Genomic DNA, 25,611 nt, shown 5'->3' with positions numbered 1-25,611 from the left:
AACAGTGAAAGAGAATATCAGGGAATATTTATTAACATGAGAAAACATCTATATTGTGTTTGTTGTTAAAATTGGAGGGAAAATTGTTTATAATATAAGCATGATTTTGTCAAAAGATATATATTATGTAATTACATACATATTCATGTAATTATATAAAAATATATAAAGTATATATTTATATATTTTTATATATTCATATTTAAGGCCAAAAGGAAATTATGGTCTCTATCACCGCTTGTATTCGTCCACTCAAACTGTTAAAATGCCATAGACTGGGTGGATTAAACAACAGAAATATATTTCTCATAGTTCTGGAGGCTGGAAGTCTGAGATGAGGGTACTGGAAAGGTAGGTGTCTGGTGAGAAGTCTTTTGTAGATGGCTACTTTCTCACTGTGTCTTCACATGGAGGAAAGAAAGAACTCTTCTTATAAGGACACTAATTCCATCATGAAGGGTCTTACCCCATCCCCCATCATCTCATCCTAACCTAATTTCCTGCCTATGTCCATACGTTCAGATAGCATCACCATGGGATTTAGGGCTTTAATGTATGAATTTGACAGATACACATACAGTGTAACTTAACACTTCACAGATAACTTATAATTTCTTCTTAAACAAAGTAATCATATTCCATAGAGTCTAAATAGGTTAATTTTTATATTAAACAATATTAAAAACAGTTGAAATATTAAGATTCTAAATGGCACAATGATGAACCTGGTTTCACTGTACACTTTTGAGCATTTAACAAAGCTTCCCTTGATCACCTCTCTCATATTCAGTAGCTCTTTGAGAACAAAATGACAATCACTAGGAATCCTATTTCTTAGTTATGCAGATTAATACTTCAAATAAGAGTCATAATTTAATCAGGATGCATAGTTGCTACTGGGGAAAAATTGGGAAATGAATATTTTTAGATTCTTAATGTTATATACACCATAGCAGTCCAGCTATGTTTCCAGTAAAATATCTTGGAACACAGTCCATGACTAAGACAGATCAGGCTTTTCCTTCAAACATTAATTACTCAAGTAAGAAAGTGCCAATGAGAAAATGGTGCCAACTACAGGTATCACATGGGGACAAGAAAGAGCCTGCCAGGAAACCCTTCTTAAAACTTTACAGCCCAGTTATATTTTTCCTAATGTGTGGGAAACAAAATCATGAAGAAAAAGAATAAGGAAGAAAGAGGAGAGAAAGGAAGGAAAAAGGAAGAAAATGAGAAACAAAGAAAGGGAAGGAAAGAAGGAAAGACAGGAGGAAGGAGAGAAAAGAGAAAACAAGTGATATGAGGTTTAGCCCACAATTCAAAAGTTAATCCTATTAGGGGAAGAACTACATAAGCCAAATTTCGCTGGTTGAAATTTCTGCTTAATTAATTACAAAATTGTATGAGAAGATGCTTTGGACTTACTTAGCTTCCTTATTTGTTTTTGTTGGCTTAATAAACATCCTTTGGAAAGAGAATGCACATTTGGAGCCCTGTATACCTCTACCCTCTCCAGTATACTCTGCCCACTTCTGCCACTAAGGAGGCAGAAGCTATTGGTGCCGAAGTGCTGGTAGCACACTCAGGGCAGACAGTATCCTTTAAAGACCACAGCCTGCTGGAAAGCAGAGTTGCTGGAAAAAGCAAGCTCCTAGTAGCTAAATCAGAACACTTTTCTTCTTTTTCTCCCTACGTTGGTCACCCTGGGAAACACTTTAAAAAAATCAACTCTGTTTAAATGTAATTTACATAAATATTACTGTTTTAAGTGTATAGCTTGGTGAATTTTGACAGATGTAATCATCCAGGTAGCTACTGGCACAAACAAGATGTTCTTTCCTTCACTCCCAAACTTTCCCTTATACCCCTTCCCAGTTATCTTTCCTATCTCCAACACCATTCTGTTACTCTGAATTAGATTTGTCTCTTAGGAACTTTCATATAAATAGACTGGACTGTTTTGTGTTTAGCTTTTTGTAATTAGAATGTTTTTGGGATTCATTCATACTGTTGGATATATCACTAGTTTATTCCTTTATTTTACTGCTCTTTCCTGTATAGTTGATACATTTTCTATTTTTTTGTCTAGTCTTACTGCTCAAGGCCTTTAGTCAAATAAGTGATAAGAACATCCTTGCCTTATCCCCAATTTCAGGGGGAAATCATTAATTCTTTCAACACTAAATGCTTGGCATAGGGTTTTTATACATGCCCTTTATCAGGCTGAGGAACTTACTTTCTACTTTTAGTTAGATAATTTTAACACATTTGGGTGTTTAAGTGTTGTAATTTTTTCTTACATCTGTTGAACTGATCATATAGTTTTTCTGTTCAAATAATGAATAAGGTGAACAAAATGGATTTTTATGAGTTATTATTCAACCTTGCAATTCCATTAGAAACTCCAGTTGCTCATTTTACATATTGTCAAGTTCAATTTGTTATTATGTTTTAAGGGAGTTTTGATCTATGTTTATAAAGGATATTAATCTGCAGTTTGCTTGCTTATAAATGTTTTTGTCTTGGTTTAACAGAGTAATACTGGTCTTATAAAATCAGTTAGGAAGTGTTTCTTTCACTTCTATTTTCCAAAACATTTTGTTTGGGATTATTGCTCTTCTTCCTTAAAGTTGGACGGAATTCATCAGAGAAATTATGTAGTCTAGAATTTTATTTTTAGGGGACTTTTAAAGTAAAACTCAAATATTCTTAGTAGTTAAAAGCTAGGGTTTTACAAAGAATTTGGCGTGTCATCTGGTTTGCCAAATGTACTTGCCCAAAGATTTGATAACATCTCTCATTATCAGATTAATGTCTATAGGTTCTGTAGTTATATTCTTTCTGTTTCATTCCTGATAGCTAAAATCTGTGACTTTTCCATTTTCTTCTTGATAAATCTAGCCAGACATTTTTCAGATTCATTTTTTCCTTCAATTACCAATTTATGGTTATGTTAATTTTCTCTATAATCTGAGCCACCAGGGATGCGCTTATCTTTTAAAATGTTCTTCCTTCTACTTAATTTGGGTTTACTTTATGTTTCATTTTTTAGCTTCTTAAGGTAGAACCTTAAGATAATAGATTCTATATTTTCAATATAAGAATATTAAATCTATACATTTTCCTGTAAGAAATATTTCAGCTGCGCCCCACAATTTTTTTATGTTTTCATGTTTTTAAATTATTTTTCAATTTCCCTTGTGATTTTCTTTTTCCTTTGACTCACGGGTTATTCTGCAACATTTTGCAGACTGCCAAATTATAGAGTATTCTATATATCCCATTAATGTCCTTTTTCTGGTCCATGATAAAATCCAGGTTCTCTCATTTCATTTAGTTGTCATGTCACCATGTCTTCTGACAGTTCCTTAGACATTTAAAAAATTAAATTAAAACATTAATTTTTTAAATGTTCTTCAGACATTTAAAAAATTAAAACAACAACAACATTGAAACTGGGCAGGTCATTTACTTTTGTTCATTTATTTTTATAGAATACCTCTAAACTTTAATTCTTCTGGTGTTTTCTCATAATTATATTAAAATTAAATATTTTTTGGTAAAAAACACCACAGAATGGATGTTATGTCCTACTTAGTGCATCATATAAGAAACTATATGTTTTTTATGTATTTTGTGACTAGTAACATTCAATTTAGTCACTTGGTTAAGGTGGCATCTCCACCGTAATGTTACCATTTTATAATGACATATATTGTGGGGAGATACCTCAACACTATGCAAATAGTTTCTCAATATACCTACGTCACTAATTTTAACATTTCTCAAAGGTTCTGCCTTGTAATTATTATTACTGAAAATTGATGATTTTCTATTTTCTTTACTCCTATATTCAGTGATTAAAGTTTTACTGTAAGAAAGAGCTGGCATTTGTGATTTTTTTCCCTTTTTTGTTGATGTATTCAATTATTTATATTAGTATGAACTCATAGATATCTTCTTCTCTAGGTTATAAATCTAACACTATCATTATTTTGCAGCTCAAATTTTCCCAGATCTGGCTACGAGAGCTCCTTCATGTTGAGTTCTGTGTCTTCTTCAAATATCTCCATTATTGTTTTGAGAGCACTTTCTTACTTTCTGGCATCAAAATATCCCCGACTCATCTTACATTTTCCTTGCCAGATCCTGATGCGGAATGTTTCTCCAAGGAGCTTGATTCCTTTCATTAGAGAACAAATTCTCATTGCTACTTCAGTGGTATTGCTTCTAGGCCCTTTTGCTGGAGGAGGTAGGAAATATATATGTATATCAACTCATACATTCATGCACATCTATGTTTTACATTTATCTACCTGTCTGAGTACTAAAAACATACCACATGCTTTTCCCCCTAGTCTAATACTACAGCATTCATTCTAGCCTTCCCCTTTCCCTCATTTGTATCAATAACTATTTTCTGACAGTAGACACCCAGGCTTTTATTATCCACCATATATTTACTTTTTGCTCACTCCTACCACACACACAAAGTAATTTCACATCTAAAAACTCATAACCTTGTGAAAAACACACTTCCAAACTGGAGTCTAATATTGTTCACACAGTTCTTTTTTGTCTTTAGCCTTACAGATATAGTCAGTGTGTGTGTGTGTGTGTGTGTGTGTGTGTGTGTGTGTTTAAGACTTCTTTGGTTATTAGTTCTTTTCTGCCCCAATCTAATCAATGTGATTATATTTATCATTTTGTAATAGAGTTAAGTTTGTTAACACTTTGAATTTTATTTTGCATGTACCATATTCTGACAGGTTTTAATCATTTATTTTGAGAATATGGGAAACACTGTCACCATTCTAAGAGTCGTAGCTCAAAATATACTCAACAAAGAGTCACTTCTTCCTCTTCTGTCATATTTCATTTCCAGTTGTGCTCTGAGGGTGAATTGTCTCAAATGTTTCAAAATTACTTTTCCTGTATATTAATATCTTTTGCACAGAAAAGCATGCATACGTATTTCTTAAGTCCTATTTTTTCTTATTGTATACTAAGGAGAGTCTTTTGCACTTTGTTTTTTATCACTTACTAGTTTATTATGTTCAATATCAAAATAGTTAAATATTGGTATAAGAGCTCCAATAACATCCTTTTTCTCTAGAGAAAATCCTTCTCGTCTCTGATTTTGTTCCAGTCGTCTGATTTACTCCTGATTGTGGCTCGTGTTGTCTTGCTTCTTGGCGTGCTTAGTACTTTTATGTTGGAGTCATGTCGGCACTGCTGTTTTCCTTGAAAGAGTGCTGTCCTTTGATCCGGCAGGCAGTTTAAGCTACTTGAAGATCTGCTTGATCTCTTTAAGGCCTCTTGTTAAGCTTTGTTATGGTTGGCCTAGAGTAGGCTTCATTCCAGATAGTTTAGCTCTACTACTAATGCATGACCCCATGGGCTATCACCAGGGACCCTCAGTGGCCTGATCAAATGTCTTTCTACTTTCTCTGAACTCTGCGATTGTTCAGCTTACAAGTTACTGACTAGTCTTTGTTCAGTCTCATGAACTTGAACTCTATACATATAACTGATTAGTTCTCAGCAAAAATGCAAGGGTACCCCAAGCATGTTTCTGAAGCTTTTTCTCTTTGTACTTCTTTGTCTGGAACTTTGCTGTGCAATCTCAGTATGCTCCTCCACGGTTTCTATATCCTCAACTTAGCAAGACTTTGAGGATTTGCTTGGACTCCCTCTTCCTGTGCCCATGATTCAAAAAACACAACCAAGCAGAAAATGGGTCCTCATAGGCTAATCTTGTTTCCTTTCTCTCAAGGTTCCCTGTTTCTTCTGTCTATTGTACAATGACTGAAAACAATTGAGGCATATATCTTATTCAGCTAAGTTTTTACCTCACAAAAGCAACTTTGGTTTCAATTTTTACATCAAGCTTGAAGGCTGAAGTTTGCCCTTCCTGAGTCTTTGATAATCAGATTATAAGCAGCACCCACTAGCCAGTATGCCACCTTTGTGCATCCTGGGATCAGTTATCCATTCTTTAAGATGCTTAGTCACCATTCACCAATTGTGGCAATAAATAGTATGCCAGTCTCTGATGACTGTGATGTGAATAGTGCTCTGCGGCTGTGAGATGTATAACCTAAACCTACACAAGTAATGAATTTTGACTCTGGAAGGATTCTAGAAAGAGAGAAGAATTATTGATGCCACATCCTGAGAATGCATTATGGAATTTTACTTGCAGAATAAAATGGGCACTGTGATCTTACATTCCTGTTAGAGGCTATGATGACTTGAAAGAATTCTTAAAACAGATTAGAAACATCTTGACTACAAAAAGAAATAGATATATAGGTCAAGAAGTATGAGAAGCTAATAAATATAAACTTTGAGAGGAATGTTGTAAGAAACCAGTCAAATGGTTGGATGCTGGAAACTAAACTACAGAGTGTGATGCAATGAAGACATTAGGGATTCCTAGAATGTATATAATTACACACACACACACACACACACACACACACACTATATATATCTCTGTATACACACAAAGATTATGTATATTAATATTATGTATGTGCCTATAGAATCACACATAATAGTTACTCCTTGAGTCATTTTTATTTAGGGGAAATCAATTTAAATAAGCAACAGAAAAACTGCCTTAACTGGGAACAAAAGGCAAAAATTAGATCTGAAACTGTGGAGAACCTGTCTCTCTTGATGCTCTTGGTGGTTGACAAGTGAGCTATGGGATTGAGACCTTTTTTAAACCCCCTAGCAGACTAAATAATTCTCTGTCCTTAGCATCTTCTTGATTTACTGCCTAGGCATTTATATTATGGAAGTTCTCTAACTTCATCCAACAGTTTATTAACCATCTAATAGCCATTATGATATATAGTGCCATGACAAATAAGACAAATAAAATTTGATCTTTGTCTTTGAGCATTTTATAGTATTGCAGGAGGGATAGACAAAAGAAAAGTAATTTCAATGAAAGTAATAGCTCTCCAAAATGAACCACATATGGAAGATGAAGTTTTAAGGGGTATTAGTTGTACAGAAGCATCCTCCCAAATCATTATAATCTATAGCCCTCTCCTACTGCATATATGTCTCCACGCAACTACATGTATATATATGCTCATTTAGAGCACAGTGTTTGTGAATCCTTGTAAATAACATAAGATGCATTAAAGTTTTTACTTCAAATCATATATTCTCTATCATCAAAGGTAGATATTTATTTTGCTCTGACAAGTACAATTTCAGTAATTACTGTGTTTCATGTAACACTATCATATCCATCAGGCTATATCTGGTGAGAATAATGCAGTTGCAATTGCGTGAGAGTTTATGCTTTTGAACTGTGGTGTTGGAGAAGACTCTTGAGAGTCCCTTGGACTGCAAGGAGATCCAACCAGTCCATTCTGAAGGAGATCAGCCCTGGGATTTCTTTGGAAGGAATGATGCTAAAGCTGAAACTCCAGTACTTTGGCCATCTCATGCAAAGAGTTGACTCATTGGAAAAGACTCTGATGCTGGGAGGGATTGGGGGCAGGAGAAGAAGGGGACAACAGAGGATGAGATGGCTGGATGGCATCACTGACTCGATGGACATGAGTTTGAGTGAACTCTGGGAGGTGGTGATGGACAGGGAGGCCTGGCGTGCTGCGATTCATGGGGTTGCAAAGAGTCAGACACAACTGAGCGACTGAACTGAACTGAACTGAACTTACATCATCTACTGCTATCTTTTGGGATTCCCTGGTGGCTCAGAAAGTAAAGAATCTACCTGCAGTGTGGGAGATCAAGATTGGATCTCTGGATCAGAAAGATCCCAAAGAAGGGAATGGCTACCCACTTGCTAGTGGTAAAGAAACTGTCGTCCAATGCAGGAGATGTTTAAAAGACACAGGTTCCATCCTTGGGTCAGGTAAATCCCTTGGAGAAGGGAATGGCAACCCACTCCAGTATTCTTGCCTAGAGAATCCATGGACAGAGGAGCCTGGCGGGCTACAGTGTGTGGGGGTCACAAAGAGTCAGACATGACTGAGGTGACTTATCATGCATGCATACTGCTTGTTTTTGCAACGGAACTCAGTGAGTTTATTACATTTCCGATGAAATTTAGCAGACAGATTGCTAAGCTGAATGAGAAGTATTGAGATCCAGTGCAATACCTGATCCTAAGGATTTCCAATTGGATCACACCCATGGTTCCAGTGAGCAGCCAAACTGATGTCCTACTAGAGAAGATGAGGCAGTACTTAACATTGAAAAATAGAAAGGCAGACCTTGTGGCATATTGTCAGTGGGGAAATCTTAGAGCTGTGTTAAAATATAATTTACTAAAAGGATAGTTTGCCCATCGTATTAGTTCTATTGTTGCTGGAACAAATTATTACAATCTTAGCGTCTTAAAACAACCACTGTATTATCTTACAGTTCTAAAGTTCAGACATCTGAAATAGTCTTGTGTGGTTAAAACCAAAGTCTCTACAGGGCTTTCTGAAGACTCTAGGGAAGTGTTTAGTTCCTTGCTTTTTCCAGTTTCCAGAGGCTTCCTTGGCTCAAGGTCTCTTTCTAACTTCAAAGTCAGCAATCTCATCATTCTGACCTTGGCTTTGGCTGTCATATTTTCTTCTCCTCTTGCTCTCTTCCCATTATGCCTGTTTCACTTATAAGGATCTTTGGAATTACACCAGAGTCCACCTGGATAATTTTCCCATCTCAATGACATCTGCAAAGTTTCTTCTGCCATGAAACTATCACAGTCTCAGGGCCAGGACTAAGCCCATATACTTCTTTAGGGGGCTATGATTATGCCTACCACACCTAGGCTGTCATTTTTTTTTTTTTTATTTCACCATGTTATTAATTTTGATGATTGTATTAGTTAGCTGATAATATTTTAAAAATTAATTATGTGTTGCTGATTTAAATTAGGCATAGGAAACAATCTGATATTCAACGTAAATTTAACTAATTGTAGAAAACCTCTTTGAGATGATACAATAACTTTTCGTGTTGAATCTGTTAATAGAAATGCTTGGAAGCAAGGAGGCCTTGCATATTTAAAATATTTGATTTATATTTCTGTAAAAGAAGATGTCCAGTGTCTGCAAACCAGCTTGCTCTCTTTGTACTCCTGGTGCAATATCTATCCATTGGTTATTGCTGAGCATGGATACCACAAAGTACTTGGTCAAAAACTCCTTGTTGCTCTACCATAGAACTTAATTGATTCTGGGTTATACTGGTGGCTGAGCAGAGAATCAAGTTTTCTGAGGACACATATTTTGGCTCTGAGAGTAGATTTTGAAAAAGAAAAAAAAAAAAAGCCTATGCTACATCCTATCTACTAAATATCTCCCAGGCATCAGAAAATGTATTTGTCAGTAACCATTTTACCTAACTGCCAGGGGGAATATTTAAGGCAAATAAGTCTAAGGTCCTGGTTTTTGTTGCAAATTTTGTTGCAAAATTCCTATTTACCCTGGATCCTCCCATACTTCTTACAAGCAGTCCCTCAGAGCTGAGAGGCTGTCTTCCAGGTTTAAGTCCTCAGAAATCCCTTCAAATAAAACATAATTCTAAAAAAAAAAAAAACCAGTCTGTGTGTTTTTCCTTTGCTGAAGCATTTCTGCCAGGGCAGTGTCCTCTTCTGATTTTGAACAGAAACCGAGTCCCTTGAGTCCACTGTTAACAGGGGCCTTGTTTCTCCTTTGCTTCCCTCAGCACTGACTTGGAGTTTGGAGAAGGAAGTGTGTGTTGTGTGCTGTGCTGAGATCCTCACATCATTGGATGGGATGAGATTTAGTGGTAGTGGGTGTTAGCTATATTGAGCACATGTTCTTGATGACTGACTCATATTTCCTGTTAATTATTATCTTATGGTGTCATCTCATTAAGTAGCAGGATGATGGCATTTTGAATAAAGGAGATAATTTTTGTTTTCTGGAAGGAATCCTAAAATTTGATTATATTATTATAAAATTTTATTATATTAAATAATTTATACAGATACATTTATTTTAAGTCTTCACAAGTTATTGAAAGTCTGCTTACTCCAGGAGTCTTTATGCTTATTAATATGTGATTAATGTGTGATTCAACCATTTAATAAATACTGCTTATTTATATTTTTATAGGGTCTAGAGAGGCATCTTATGAATGAAGAGAATAAAAATACAGTTTAAAAATGATAAATACCCTAGATAATTTTTAAATTTTGTATTCTGCTTCATATCAATAGCAGAAATATAAAGTAGTGTGGTAGCAGTGAATTTAATGGTTATATACTTACTCCTTGGAAGGAAAGTTATAACCAACCTAGACAACATATTAAAAAGCAGAGACATTACTTTGTTAACAAAGGTCTGTCTAGTCACGGCTATCATTTTTCCAGTAGTCATGTATGGATGTGAGGGTTGGACTATAAAGAAAGCTGAGCACAGAAGAATTGATGCTTTTGAACTGTGGTGTTGGAGAAGATTCTTGAGAGTCCCTTGGACTGCAAGGAGATCCAACCAGTTCATCCTAAAGGAGATCAGTCCTGAGTGTTCATTGGAGAGACTGATGTTGATGCTGAAACTCCAATACTTTGGCCACCTGATGTGAAGAGCTGTCTCATTTGAAAAGACCCTGATACTGGGAAAGAATGAGGGCAGGAGGAGAAGGGGACGACAAGAGGATGAGATGGTTGGATGGCATCACTGACTCAATGGACATGAGTTTGGGTAGATTCTGGGAGTTGATGGTGGACAGGGAGGCCTGGCATGCCTCCTGTTCATGGGGTCGCAAAGAGTAGGACATGACTGAGTGACTGAACTGAAAGACTACTTCATGTAAAAAATTGGAAATTTCTGAAACTTTTATCTTGTTAACTTTATTGTTTGTTTTAAAGGTAGCTTTAAAGATGTTAAGAATATAATGAAGTGTTCAAGTGTCCTGTCTATACGATGTGCACCCATCAGATGCTGAATTTGATGAACATCTCCCAAGAATGTCTCCAATGAGTGGAGCCCAGATTATAATCCCTGGAACTTTTGATTATGTTTAAATGCATGGAAAAGGGATTTTGCAGATTCAATTATGTTAAGGACATTGAGATGGGGAGATTATCCTAGATTATCCAGGCAGAGTCAGTACACTCACAAGGGTCCTTAAAAATGGAAGGAATCAGAAGAGAGTCAGAGGGAAGGATGACTGTGGAGGAAAGCTTGAATTGATGTGGTGTAAGAAGGGCTCAATTTTCTTTTGCTCATTTAAAGGTGCAGAAAGGGGCCATGTGCCAAGGAATGTGGGCAGTCTCTAAAATCTGGAAAAGACAAGGGAATGGATTAGTCTCTATAGAGTCCAGAAAAAAATGCAGCCTTGTGGACAACTTCTTTTTAATCTCATAAGGGACTTTTTTACTTCTGACTTTCAGAATTATAAAATAATAACTTTGCTTTATGCCACTAAGTTTGTAGGGATTTGTTATGGCAGCAATAGAAAACTAATGCACATGAATCAGAGTATATTAGAATTATTACTATTGGTTTACATGCTAGGAGCAGGTAAAATCATCCTTAGTTAAAAGTGAATTACAGAACCATCAGTTTGTTCCAAGAGAAAAAAAGGAAGAACTCTAAAAATTATTAGCTTTAACTTAAAAAAAAATTAAAAGAATTAAGATATCCATGCAAGCCAAGTTTTGAAGCCAACTTAAATTTAGAAAGTTATGATTTAAAAAAAAATATTTAATAGTTGATTTACTCTGTTGTGTTAATTTCTCTTCTGTACAGCAAAGTGACTCAATTATCCAATATATTCTTTTTCATATTTTTTCCATTATGGCTTATATACAGGGTATTGAATATAGTTCCATGTGGTATATAGTAGGACATCATTTATCCATCCTATATATACTAATTTGCACCTACTAATTCCAATTAACTTTAAGCTTTGGGAGTTTGCCCCTCCTTTGGCCATCAGTTTGTTCTCTGTATCTGTGTGTCTTTTTGGTCTTGTAAGTAAGTTCATCTGTGTCATACTTCAGATTCCACATATAAGTGTTGTCATATGGTATTTGTCTTTCTCTCTCTGGCTTATTTTGCTTAGTATGATGATCTCTGTTTTTTTCCAAGTTGCTGCAAATGGCATTATTTCATTTTTGATGGCTAAGTAAATATTCCATTGTATATATTTACCACATTTTCTTTATGCATTCATTTGTTGATAGACATTTAGGTTGTTTCCATGATTTGGCTATTTTAAATAGTGCTGCTATGGGCATAGGGGTACATGTATCTTTTCAAATTAAAGTTTTGTCTGGGTAAATGCCCAGGAGTGGGATTGCTGGATCATATGGTAATTTTATTTTTACAACTATTTTTATTTTAACTATTTTACTACATTCTATGGTGTCTGCACCAATGTACATTCCCATCAACAGTGTAGGAGTGCTCCCTTTTCTCCACTCCTTCTCCAGGGGGCTTCCCTGGTGGCTCAGATGGTAAAGAATCTGCATGCAATGCAGGAGACCAGGGTTCAATCCCTGGGTCAGGAAGATCTCCTGGAGAAGTAAATGGCAACCCAATCCAGTATTCTTTCCTGGAGAATTCCATGGACAGAGGAGCCTGGGGAGTTATAGTCCATGGGGTCACAAAAAGTTGGACAGGACTGAAGAAATCCTTATTGCCAAATTCAGACTTAAGTTGAAGAAAGTGGGGAAAACCATTAGACCATTCAGGTATGACTTAAATCAAATTCCTTATGATTATACAGTGGAAGTGAGAAATAATTTAAAGGGCTAGATCTGATAGACAGAGTGCCTGATGAACTATGGACAGAGGTTCTGACATTATACAGGAGACAGGGACCAAGACCATCCCCAAGGGAAAGAAATGCATAAAAGCAAAATGGGTGTCTGAGGAGGCCTTACAAATAGCTGTGAAAAGAAAAAAAGTGAAAAGAAAAGGAAAAATATCCCCATTTGAATGCAGAGTTCCAAAGAAAAGCAAGGAGAGATAAGAATGCCTTCCTCAGTGATCAGTGCAAAGAAATAGAGGAAAACAACAGAATGGAAAAGACTAGAGATCTCTTCAAGAAAATTAGAGATACCAAGGGAAATTTTCATGCAAAGACGGGCACAATAAAGGACAGAAATGGTATGGACCTAATAGAAGCAGAAGATATAAAGAAGAGGTGACAAGAATGCACAGAAAAACTACACAAAGAAGATCCTCACAACCCAGATAATCATGATGGTGTGATCACTCACCTAGAGCCAGACATCCTGGAATGCAAAGTCAAGTGGGCCTTAGGAAGCATCTCTAAGAAAAAAGCTAGTGTAGGTGATGGAATTCCGGTTGAGCTATTTCAAATCTTAAAAGATGATGCTGTGAAAGTGCTGCACTCAATATGCCAGCAAATTTGGAAAACTCAGCAGTGGCCACAGGACTGGAAAAGGTCAGTTTTCATTCTAATCCCTAAGAAAGGCAATGCCAAAGAATACTGCACAATTGCACTCACCTCACACGCTATAAAGTAATGTTCAAATTTCTCCAAGCCAGGCTTCAGCAATATGTGAACCGTGAACTTTCAGATGTTCAAGCTCGTTTTAGAAAAGGTAGAGGAACCAGAGATCAAATTGTCAACATCTGCTGCCAAGAGAGTTCCAGAAAAACATCTATTTCTGCTTTATTGACTATGCCAAAGCCTTTGACTGTGTAGATCACAATAAACTGGAAAATTCTGAAGGAGATGGGAATACCAGACCACTTGACCTGCCTCTTGAGAAATCTGTATACAGGTTAGGAAGCAACAGATAGAACCAGACATGGAACAACAGACTCGTTCCAAATAGGAAAAGGAGTACGTCAAGGCTGTATATTGTCACCCTGCTTATTTAACTTCTATGCAGAGTACATCATAAGAAATGCTGGGCTGGAAGAAGCACAAGCTGGAATCAAGATTGCCAGGAGAAATATCAATAACCTCAGATATGCAGATGACACCACCCTTATGGCAGAAAGTGAAGAGGAACTCAAAAGCCTCTTGATGAAAGTGAAAGAGGAGAGTGAAAAAGTTGGCTTGAAGCTCAACATTCAGAAAACGAAGATAATGGCATCTGGTCCCATCACGTCATGGCAAATAGATGGGGAAACAGTGGAAACAGTGTCAGACTTTATTTTTGAGGACTTCAAAATCACTGCAGATGGTGACTGCAACCATGAAATGAAAAGACACTTACTCCTTGGAAGGAAAGTTATGACCAAACTAGACAGCATTTAAAAAGCAGAGACATTACTTTGTCAACAAAGGTCCTTTTGTCAAGGCTATGGTTTTTCCAGTAGTCATGTATGGATGTGAGAGTTGGACTATAAAGAAAGCTGAGAGCCAAAGAATTGCTACTTTTGAACTGTGGTGTTGGAGAAAACTCCTGAGAGTCCATTGGACTGCAAGGAGATCCAACCAGTCCATCCTAAGGGAAATCAGTCCTGAGTGTTCATTGGAGAGACTGATGTTGAAGCTGAAACTCCAATATTTTGGCCACTTAATGCGAAGAGCTAACTCATTTGAAAAGACCCTGATGCTGGGAAAGATTGAAGGCGGGAGGAGAAGGGCACGACAGAGGATGAGTTGGCAGGATGGCATCACTGACTCAGTGGACTTGAGTTTGGGTAAACTCTGGGAGTTGGCAATGGACAGGGAGGCCTGGCATGCTGCAGTCCATGGGGTCACAGAGTCAGGCATGACTGAGCAACTGAACTGAACAACTCTTTCATAATTTTTAATGATGGCCATTCTACTGGTGTGAAGTGGTACCTCATTGTAGTTTTGATTTGCATTTCTCTAATAATTAGTGATGATGAGCCTGTTGGCCAAATGTGTTTATTCTTTCGAGAAATTTCTATTTAGGTCTTCTGCCCATTTTTCTATTGGGTTGTTTATTCAATTTAATTTTTCTGTTGTTGTTGTTATTGAATTGTAAATACTGTTTGTATTTTTTATAAATTAAGCCCTTGCTTTTTGTTTTTTTTAAAGTCGTTGTTGGTTGCATCATTTGCAAATACTTTCTCCCAGTCTGCAGGTTGTCTTTTTGTTTTTGCTGTGCAAAAGCTTATAAATTTGATTAGGTCCCATTTGTTTATTTTTGCTTTTATTTTTATTGCTTTGGGTGACTGACCTAAGAAAACATTGGTATGTTTTAATGCAGAGACTGTTTTACCTTTGTTCTCTTCTATGATTTTTTTTATTATGTTTGTATTGTATTTGAGTCTTTAAGGCATTTTGAGTGTATTTTTGTGTGTGGTGTGAGGGTGCATTCTAACTTCATTGATTTACATGCAGCTGTCCAACTTTCCCAATACTACTTGCTGAAGAGACTGTCTTTCCTCCTTTGTATATTCTTGCCTCCTTTGTTGAAGATTAAGCCCATAGGTGTCTGCACTTATTTCTGGTCTCTCTATTCTGTATAGGGTATATAAGTCCATAGATGTCTGAACTTATTTCTGGTCTCTATTTTGTTCCATTGATCCTTTTGGCTCTTTTTGTGCCAATACCATGGTGTTTTGATTACTATTGCTTTGTAGTGTTGTCTGAAGTCTCAGAGAGTTATGCTTCCTGTTTTGTTCTTTTCCCTCATGATTGCTTTGGCAATTCTGGGCCTTTCATGGTTCCACTGGTGGCTTCCCTGGTGGCTCAGATGGTAAAGCATTTGACTGCAATATGGGAGAGCTGGGCTCGATCCCTGGGTTGCAAGATCCCCTGGAGAAGGAAATGGCAACCCATTCCAGTATTCTTGCCTATAAAATCCCATGGACAGAGAAGCCTGGTAGGTTGTAGTCCATGGGGTCGCCAAGAGTCAGACACAACTGAGCAACTTTACACAGTTCCCTATAAATTTTAGGGTTATTTATTCTGGTTCTGTGAAAAATATCAGGGGTAATTTGATAGAGATCTCATTAAGTCTATAGATTACTTTGAGTAATATGGCCATTTTTAACAATATAATTGTTCTAATCCAAGAGCATAGGATATCTAAAAAGCATGAATTTTTAAGAGCATGCAAATATTTTGAAATTTCAAGTTTCTTACACATGAATTGTTTCTTACAAATGGGACTTTATACTTTTAATATTAATAGTCATGAACATAATCTGCACACAGGCTTCCCTTGTAGCTCAGTCGGTAAAGAATCTGCCTGCAGTGCAGGAATCCTGGGTTCGATCCCTGGGTCGGGAAGATCCTCTGGAGAAGGAAATGGCAACCCATTCCAGTATTCTTGCCTGGGAAATTCATGGACAGAAGAGCCTGGTGGGCTGTAGTCCATGGGGTCACAAAGCATCGGGCACAACTGGGTGACTTACACTTAATCCGCACACACAATTTTACAAACTGATATTTTCCACCTTTTAAATAAATCAAAGCTGGTCAATGAAATTTCTTGGACAATAAACCACATTTTGTGTGTGTATGTGTGTGTGTATATTCAGCCTGGGATATATTCATTCTGCATGTGCCCTTTTAAAATGTGTTGACTTCAGAAACATTTTTGAAGATACTTTGTGAGAATAAAAATTACAGCAAGGCCTGTTGTCTGATTCATTTGTCAGCATATATGTGTCAGTTATATGCTTTACATATAAATATATGTAAAGAATTAATAGGAAACTTGATTTTTAGTACAGTACAGTAGTCCCAAGTCAGAGAAGGCAATGGCGCCCCACTCCAGTACTCCTGCCTGGAGAGTCCCAGGGACGGGGGAGCCTGGCGGGCTGCCATCTATGGGGTCGCACAGAGTCGGACACGACTGAAGCGACTTACCAGCACGGTAGTTCCAAGTACACTGTAAATAAAAATTAAAAAATGGCCTTCCAAATACATAGACAGCATTCATGGTCTGCATCTCATTTTACCCCTCCTACTGATAAGAAATACTTAGCTTTCAAAAGCCCCCACTATCATAACTCTGTAATTTTATTTCCCACATATAGGTTAGAACTAAGGGACAATACATGTATACTACAAGGGTAGAAAACCAGGAAGTTGTCATAAATCTTTATCATATTCAAGGTGTTCTAAGGATCTTCAAAGTCATGTTGAATGCAGACTTTATGTTTTCATTTAATTCTTTATCCTTCTTGTGCTTTCAAGTTGTTCATCTACTTCAAGGGTCACTGGCATAAGATAGATCACAATGCTAAATAATTGATTAACTTGAGGGCTTAATCATGACCTGATGAGAGTCTTTTTCATTCAGATTTGGTCCATTTCAGTTTCAGGTGGTTCCTGCTGTGCAGCCACTCTTACCTGCACATATTTTAGAGTGAGCAACTATATTTGAATTCACTAGCTGTTCTGAGGCAATAACTTATGTCATCCACTCAGTCTATCATTATAATGACTGAGAATTGAAAAGCAAAGAGATTGACTCTTCATTTCATAAATTTAGTGTCTGTGCAAAGAGAGTAAGGGGAATTGTGCCTACTTGCACTACCCTATCCATTTCATGAAAAAGCAGTAAAAGATCAAGCATTTCAGTTCTTCCAGTCAAAAAGTCAGTTCTTTGCATTAAGATCATGGTTATATTGCAAATGTTTTAATAAATCTGGTAGGAGACATTGTTTTTCTAAAGCACAGAAAGAAAAGAATGGTATATTGACTCTAGTATTGTCTCATATTGTCTCATCTCCTGCTGAGTTTGTAATGAACAAAAATTCTAAAACTTTTAATCATAATCATATTAATTCCCAGAAACATACCATATATCTGTATCTATCTATCTACCTACTATCTACTTATTTTGGTATTTCAACCTTACTCTCAGAGAAAATTGAAGTCTCAAGCGACACGTCCATCATAAAAAATATTAAAGGTTGGCCGGTCAGCCAACAGATATTTATTTCAAACCCTCTAGGCAGTCAAGATTGCCGGGAGAAATATCAATAACCTCAGATATGCAGGTGACACCACCCTTATGGCAGAAAGTGAAGAGGAACTCAAAAGCCTCTTGATGAAGGTGAAAGTAGAGAGTGAAAAAGTTGGCTTAAAGCTCAACATTCAGAAAACAAAGATCATGGCATCCGGTCCCACCACGTCATGGAAAATAGATGGGGAAACAGTGGAAACAGTGTCAGACTTTATTTTTCTGGGCTCCAAAATCACTACAGATGGTGACTGCAGCCATGAAATTAAAAGACGCTTACTCCTTGGAAGGAAAGTTATGACCAACCTAGATAGCATATTGAAAAGCAGAGACATTACTTTGCCAACAAAGGTTCGTCTAGCCAAGGCTATGGTTTTTCCTGTGGTCATGTATGGATGTGAGAGTTGGACTGTGAAGAAGGCTGAGCACTGAAGAATGGATGCTTTTGAACTGTGGTGTTGGAGAAGACTCCTGAGAGTCCCTTGGACTGCAAGGAGATCCAACCAGTCCATTCTGAAGGAGATCAGCCCTGGGTGTTCTTTGGAAGGAATGATGCTAAAGCTGAAACTCCAGGACTTTGCCCACCTCATGCAAAGAGTTGACTCATTGGAAAAGACTCTGATGCTGGGAGGGATTGGGGGCAGGAGGAGAAGGGGACGACAGAGGATGAGATGGCTGGATGGCATCACTGACTCGATGGACGTGAGTCTGAGTGAACTCCGGAAGTTGGTGATGGACAGGGAGGCCTGGCGTGCTGCGATTCATGGGGTCGCAAAGAGCCAGACATGACTGAGCGACTGATCTGATCTGATCTGATCTGAGGCAGTCATGAGCGATGATTTAAAAAAAGAAAAAAAATGGCCCGTATTGTAAAGTTGCTTTTTAAAAAAAATTAACTGAGCTGATAAGATTTCTACTCAGAGACTAATTAATTGCTATAGTGCAAAAAACTGCAATAGGTATAACAGGAATTCATGGTAGATATCTTGGTGGGCCAAGGGAATGTTTTCTCAGCTGTCTTGATAGATTTAAATAAAATGGTAAAGGGGAAAGCATTTCAGAAAAGAGAAAAGAATAGGAGTGAAAGTATGAAATAAAAATGGGCATGGCATGAATAATTAGCATGATGATAACTTCTGAATAATATGAGATACTTTTAGAGAAGAATGAGAGAATAAAGAGTCTTCACTTTGATATTAGAGACAGTCAAGTTTCAGTAGATGAGAAGGGCTTATCAATAATTATTGCAAATCAATTATCAAGGAGAAGAATTGCCCAGTCTCTTGATAACACATCATGGCACTATCACTGTGCCATGTGATTAAGAAACAGTGTTCTTTATTCCAGTAAGAAAATTCAGTTTAGTCAGTTTAGTTCAGTCACTCAGTAAGCAAAGATGACACTAAATGTGCAATTTTACAAACACTCAAAGCATCAGGGAGCTTGTGGTCATAAATTCCCTCTATGATTGCATATCTTATGGAGAGTTAGAAATCTCTTGAGAGTTAGAAATCCACTGTTCTTTTTGAATTCAAATATTTATATTGAAAATCACAATTTGCACAAACATTGTATGAGAGGGGGATGGTGGAGAGAGAGTTTTTCCAAGAAGACAGCTTTTAGTAATGGAGAAAAGAGTCATGTATCTAAAGTTTATACTATGTTTCAAGCTTTGTAGAAGGCATTTACCATGCAATATCTCACTTAATCCATGTTAAAAAAAAATAGATAGCAGTCTCTCACAGTGCCTCAGTGAGGGACATGTCAGGGAAATAGAAAGCACTTTAGATACTTCAACAGATAGAATTTAACCCAGGCAGTTGATACATAGGTGTTGGTTAGCTGAATGAGAAAAAAGGGAAGATGGGAGGAACCCAGGAAGCATCTCCATCCCTAAGGCTGGGGAAATAAAGGGAAGAAGTTAATGAGACTATCAAAACATGGAAGCTCAAATAATGGGTGCTGAGGAGTTGGAACTTAGACTTTTGAGGATTTGCTGCCTCGATGATACTGGTGTGACTCAGCCTCATTCTGTAAGTACAATAGGAGATAAAAACTATAATAACCCTGTATACGAGACAGCAAAAGAGACACTGATGTATAGAACAGTCTTTTGGACTCTGTGGGAGAGGAAGAGATTGGGATGATTTGGGAGAATGGCATTGAAACATATATAATATCATATATGAAACAAGTTGCCAGTCCAGGTTCAATGCACCATACTGGATGCTTGGGGCTGGTGCACTGGGACAACCCAGAGGGATGGTATGGGGAGGGAGGAGGGAGGAGGCTTCAGGATGGGGAACACGTGTATACCTGTGGCGGATTCATGTTGACATATGGCAAAACCAATACAATATTGTAAAGTTAAAAAATAAAAAATAAAATAAATACATGAAGTGAAAAAAAAAAACAAAAAACGAACTGGAGCCAACAGTTTGGGCTGAGAGAAGAGTCTGAGAGTTGCAAGCAAAAAGTAAGAAGGAAGGTTTTTCCTCTGCTCTGCCCTTTCTTCTGGATCATCTAATAGAAAGCCAGCTGGCAGTGAAAACATGTAGTTGGCAGAGCCCCAGCTCCAGCCATACAAGCAGAATACAGAGAAATGAATTAGGAGCTGAAGACATAGCATACTAACCAGCACAAGTATTTTCCTCAAAATCTGTGTGATAGAACAATTTAGCTACATTTCTAGAGTCATACAATCAATGCAGAGCACAATTAAAATCTGATCTCCAGTTTGTCCCATCACAGCCTGTCCATTCAATGCTTCCTTCTCTTACAGCAGTTGGCCTTGATATTTAGGCTGCAGAGCCTTTTGAGGTGCTGGAGAATAGTTCAGCCCTGGCTTTGAGACTGAGTCAGAAACACAGAGATTTGCTCGCCTCCTCTGGGATTCATCTCCCACATCTGGAGTGGGACTTACTCATAAAACACTTAACATTCTGTATAAAATGGTCCTAAATACCACATATACAAATAATTTTTGAGAGTAATGTCTTACTTCTAAGCAAGTGCTTTGGCTATAATACGTATGTAATGCTAGAAGAATAGGCTGGTGTATTTTTATTCTGTTTGTGTGAGTCCCTAAGTGCAGCTAAAGAACTTGAATTTGCCAATGGTCTTAAAATGTAAGAGCAGACAAGTTTTACCTAAGTTGCTTTTTTGTATGAAATACAACTTCAGATAACTTGAAACACCCTCATTGGCAAAATGTTAATGAGTGGTCTTGGCATCTAAGAATCGTTCTTAAAATTTCCCCACTCTTAAGGATTCTTTTTTCCTAAGTGCTGTTCTCGAATAGAAAATGGAAAATTCATAGTATCTGAAAGGTTAGATTACTACTTGATCACCCTTATTATGATACCTCTAAGAGAAACAGCAAGTGGTTTAACAATTGCCCATTTATAAATGTGAATGTTGAAAAGAAAACACAGAGGTAGGATTTCAAGTCATAGGGAAAATTTTCATAAGCAATAACATTAGTCAAAATGTGTTTGTCTTCACAGTAGGTGGAAATGTGTGTGGTAGGACATTTGAGACAAGAATGTGTATTCAAGCCACGTACATTGAACATTTTCAGGCAAAAGAAAAAACAGCTATAAATCAGGTTGAATATTTACTATTTTAATGTCACTAGAAAGCACTTTCTCAGAAGTTATCCCAGTTGCTGCTACACAGAATTTTTCTTCACTTTTTTTGTTGCTGTTAAAGTCAATACCTTGATTTGCTCCAAAGAATAATATTTACACCAGGAAAATGCTTCTTCTCATCATCTTTCCAAAACCTCTAAGTACCAAAAGCTCTTTTAGAAGCTGTTTTCTTTTGGGATTCTCACTGAGTCACCTACTCATAGGAGGAAAACTACTTCAACACCAAAACCAAACAAAGCCAATTGAGAAACATTGTGGCTGAATGGTTGGTCTTATGTCTGGAAGATTGTGGTTAGTCCAGCAGAGCCACTGACTTGCACAGATGCCTGGATAAAGATACCTTTCTTTCCAGCATATTGTTGATCCAAAGGACCTTATGGTCCAAGAGCTCATACTTAAAAACTCCATGAACTACAATATTGCTACTCAGTTTTCTTTTTTAACCACCCAGGGAGTGCAGTGCAGGTTTGTTAATTAGTATTTGCTACTTACTGCAAGATTCTAACAGGAAATAAATTCTGGATACAAACTGCCAAAAGTAAGGGTGTTCCCAATGAAGTTTTATATCAAACTGTTTCAAGTTTCTCTCTCTCTTTTTTTTTTTTTAAGCTATGGACAAGTTTGCTCTGCTGGCAGAGGCATTTAAAAACTACTATATAGTTTTTAAACTATTTATATATATTATATATATTTTAAACTATTATATAGATTATAATAGTAGAATCTATTATAATGTTACCTTACTAATTTATGTTTATTCTGTGTAGTTTGTTTTTGGACCTTGTATAGTTTTATGGCAACAAGTTCAAAATTAATTTTCTTATTCCCTGTACATAGTCCAAATTGCACATAGATCAGCTGAATGATGAGATGAGATGAGATGAGATGAATAGAATGAAGACCTTTTTATCTGAATCACAAAATCTTAAGAAAACAGACACTATTTCAAAACAGTGAAAAAAAAATTGAAGAAAATAAATTATTGAGCTGGATGGCTTTCATAGAAAATCTATCTCAAAACAGGATTTGTGACCTCAACATATTATATACCAATAAATAAACTTGAGGGAATTTGTATTTTTGTAGGGCTAGAAGAAAAATGACCACAAGATTATTTAATCATACACATACAAAGTGTTTGTATCCATATATGATTTCACATGCCTGTAAGTATAAACACACACACAAACACATCAAATAACCTCCAGTTAGTTAATTATCATTACAAAACAAACACACCTAGTTATTACAGGAGTTGACATAGTTCTGGCCTCTTACAGTGTCAGCATTTCAATGTGCATAAGCCATGCCAAAGAAAGAAAAAGCTAAACACACACACACACACACCCCACACACCTCTGAGGTCATGGTTACCTTTTGATCAGGGTGTTTGCAAAACAGCCAAAGCCCTGAGGAAACCATGAAGTTTGAGAAACATTTGTAGGTTCTGACAAGCTTCCAAGCTTCCTGGTGGGAATACTTTGTGTTCTTTTCCATCCTGCTGGAGGAAAGCAGTGGTTTATGGACAATCTCCTAGGCAATTAGAATTCCATAATTCAAATTAATAACCCCATAAAATATTGCAGATTATGTACTGAAATACTTGTTTTTTTTAACCTGTAAGTAAAGTACTATTCTCATAGTGATTTTGAAATTGCTTGGAATTCATCCCAGTCTGGCTGAAAACAATTTTTTTAAGTTAAAGACATTTGCAATAAAAAAGATTGAGTTTAATGAAGATTTTTTAAATTTACAATTAGATTTTAAGATTAGTGGGACATGAAAAATATTTGCTTTCACTGGTTTGCTTTACTGGGAAGTCAATGTTAAGGTCAAGTTTTTCGCAAGCTGACCTTTTCCAAGTAGGAAAGGGGGAAATGGCAGGAGGAGGCAGGAAGACAACTTCATTTTTTCATATTCCTGTTATGCTTCTCACATTGTCTAGTGAAAGGAATGAGTAAATTAGGTTTTGGGTTTCATGCACTGGATTATGTGTTTTTATATATCTTCCTGCTTTTAATTTAGTAGGGCAGTTCTTTCCATTAGAAGATGGGTCTCATTAAAAGAAATGTTATTATGGAACCGTGTGCATTAGGTTTAATTTTCACTCAATTTAAAAAGAATACTTGAGAGACTAGTGCATGGAAGCTCAAGAAAATGATTAGTTGGGGTTCCTTTTAAAGAGAGGAGCTGAATGTGTGAGAATTAGCGCCTCTGGGGCAAATAAAACAATCAAACAGTCAGAAATGGGGTTGTCAGCTTCGTGTAAATGACAGACTCCACTGCTCTATTTTCAGATCTCTTGCCTTTCTTTAATGACCATTCCCCTTTCTCTTGAGACAGCAGACAAGAATAGCTAGGGGTAGGGGGAGAAGTAAGGCTCTGGCCCAACGAGGGTAGGACCCCTAGAGGGATGCCTTCAGTATTATATTCTGGCACCAAGAGCAAAGTCAAGTCTGTGACTGAGATGTGGAATCCTATTCCAGCTTGAGCCTTTACTTAGCACAAAGGTCCTTAAACTTCAGTGAGCATTAGAATCTCTTGGAGGGCTTATAAAACATAGGTTGTCAGTCCAACCTCTAGAGCATACAGTAGGTCTGGGAGTGGAGGCAGAGAATTTGCTTTTTTTTTTTTTTTAACAATTTCCCGTGTGTTGCTGTTCCTGGGACCACATTTTGAGGACTGACCCAGAACGTGCTTATGAAGGACCAGCAGGCTCCAAATAGATTAAGTGCATATACACATGCAAATATGCATAAATTAGGTTTTCCTTACAAATTAGTTAGGTTGTAATCACATCTGAGGACTGACTGTAGTTCTCAGTGTTTAGTTTATTCTTAGTTGCCGGAAGAAATCTAACTGTTAGAAGATCTAACACAGTTAGATCTCCCCCATCCATTCTAGTGCCTCAATCTGGAAAGCTCTTTAGTTCTGCAAAGATATTTCTATTCTCAGTTGACATCATGGGAATGAGATTTATTGAAAGAGGCAGGAGGAGAGCTGTACAGAGATGTAAATTGTCCAGAAATCTTATTAATGTGGTTTTTATTATTAGGAGCTTCTCTCTCTCTCTCTCTCTCTCTCTCTCTCTCTCTCGCAGGTAACAGAAACTAACTCTGGATAATTTATGTGAAATTTATGAAAAAAAAAAAGAGGTGGGGGGGGGGCGGAGCTCTGCAGCTGTGAATGCAAGGATGAGCCCTAACCAATTGACTGGTGTCTTTACAAGAAGAGGAAATCTGGACACAGAGAAAGCTTCCAGGAAGCTGTGCACAGAGAAAGGTGGGGACACATCACGAAAGCAGCCATCTGCAAGCTAAGGAGAGAGGCCTCAGATAAAACAAGTCTGCCTTCACGTGGTTCTTGGTTCTACCTTACAAAACTATGCTGCTAAGTCACTTCAGTAGTGTCCGACTCTGTATGACCCCATAGACAGCAGCCCACCAGGCTCCCCCATCCCTGGGATTCTCCAGGCAAGAACACTGGAGTGGGTTCCATTTCCTTCTCCAATGCATGAAACTGAAAAGTGAAAGTGAAGTCGCTCAGTCGTGTCTGACCCTTAGCGACCCCATGGACTGCAGCCTACCAGGCTCCTCCATCCATGGGATTTTCCAGGCAAGAGTATTGGAGCGGGGTGCCATTGCCTTCTCCAACAGAACTATGAGGAAAAAAATTTCTATTGCTAAGCCACCCAGTCTTTGGTATTTTGTTTTGGCCCTCCTAGCAAACTAACACTCCATGTCAAGATGATGAAACCCAAAGCTTGATTATAATGTTCTCCCTCTTTTTTTTTTAATTGAAAAAATCTCTCTAAATTTATTTAAATAATTCCATCTTTTGAGCCCTTCATGAACATTAAGATCAACTGGCTAGCAGATTCCTAAAACAGCCATTGAAATGCTGGAAGATAGCAGCTTTTCATTTAGACTTAAGACTTATTTAGACTTAAGTTTTTGTTTAGACTTAAGAAAACTGGTCCTCCATAGATTAAAATATTTTATATTAATTTGATAGTATATGCTATGATATTAAACCCTGATCACTTGTTTTTCTCTTTGTGTGTGTGTGGGGGGGGAT

Source organism: Bos taurus, chromosome 8 (assembly GCF_002263795.3).
Source record: "Bos taurus isolate L1 Dominette 01449 registration number 42190680 breed Hereford chromosome 8, ARS-UCD2.0, whole genome shotgun sequence".
Taxonomy (NCBI): Eukaryota; Metazoa; Chordata; class Mammalia; order Artiodactyla; family Bovidae; genus Bos; species Bos taurus.
Note: the sequence above shows the minus strand (reverse complement) of the source record.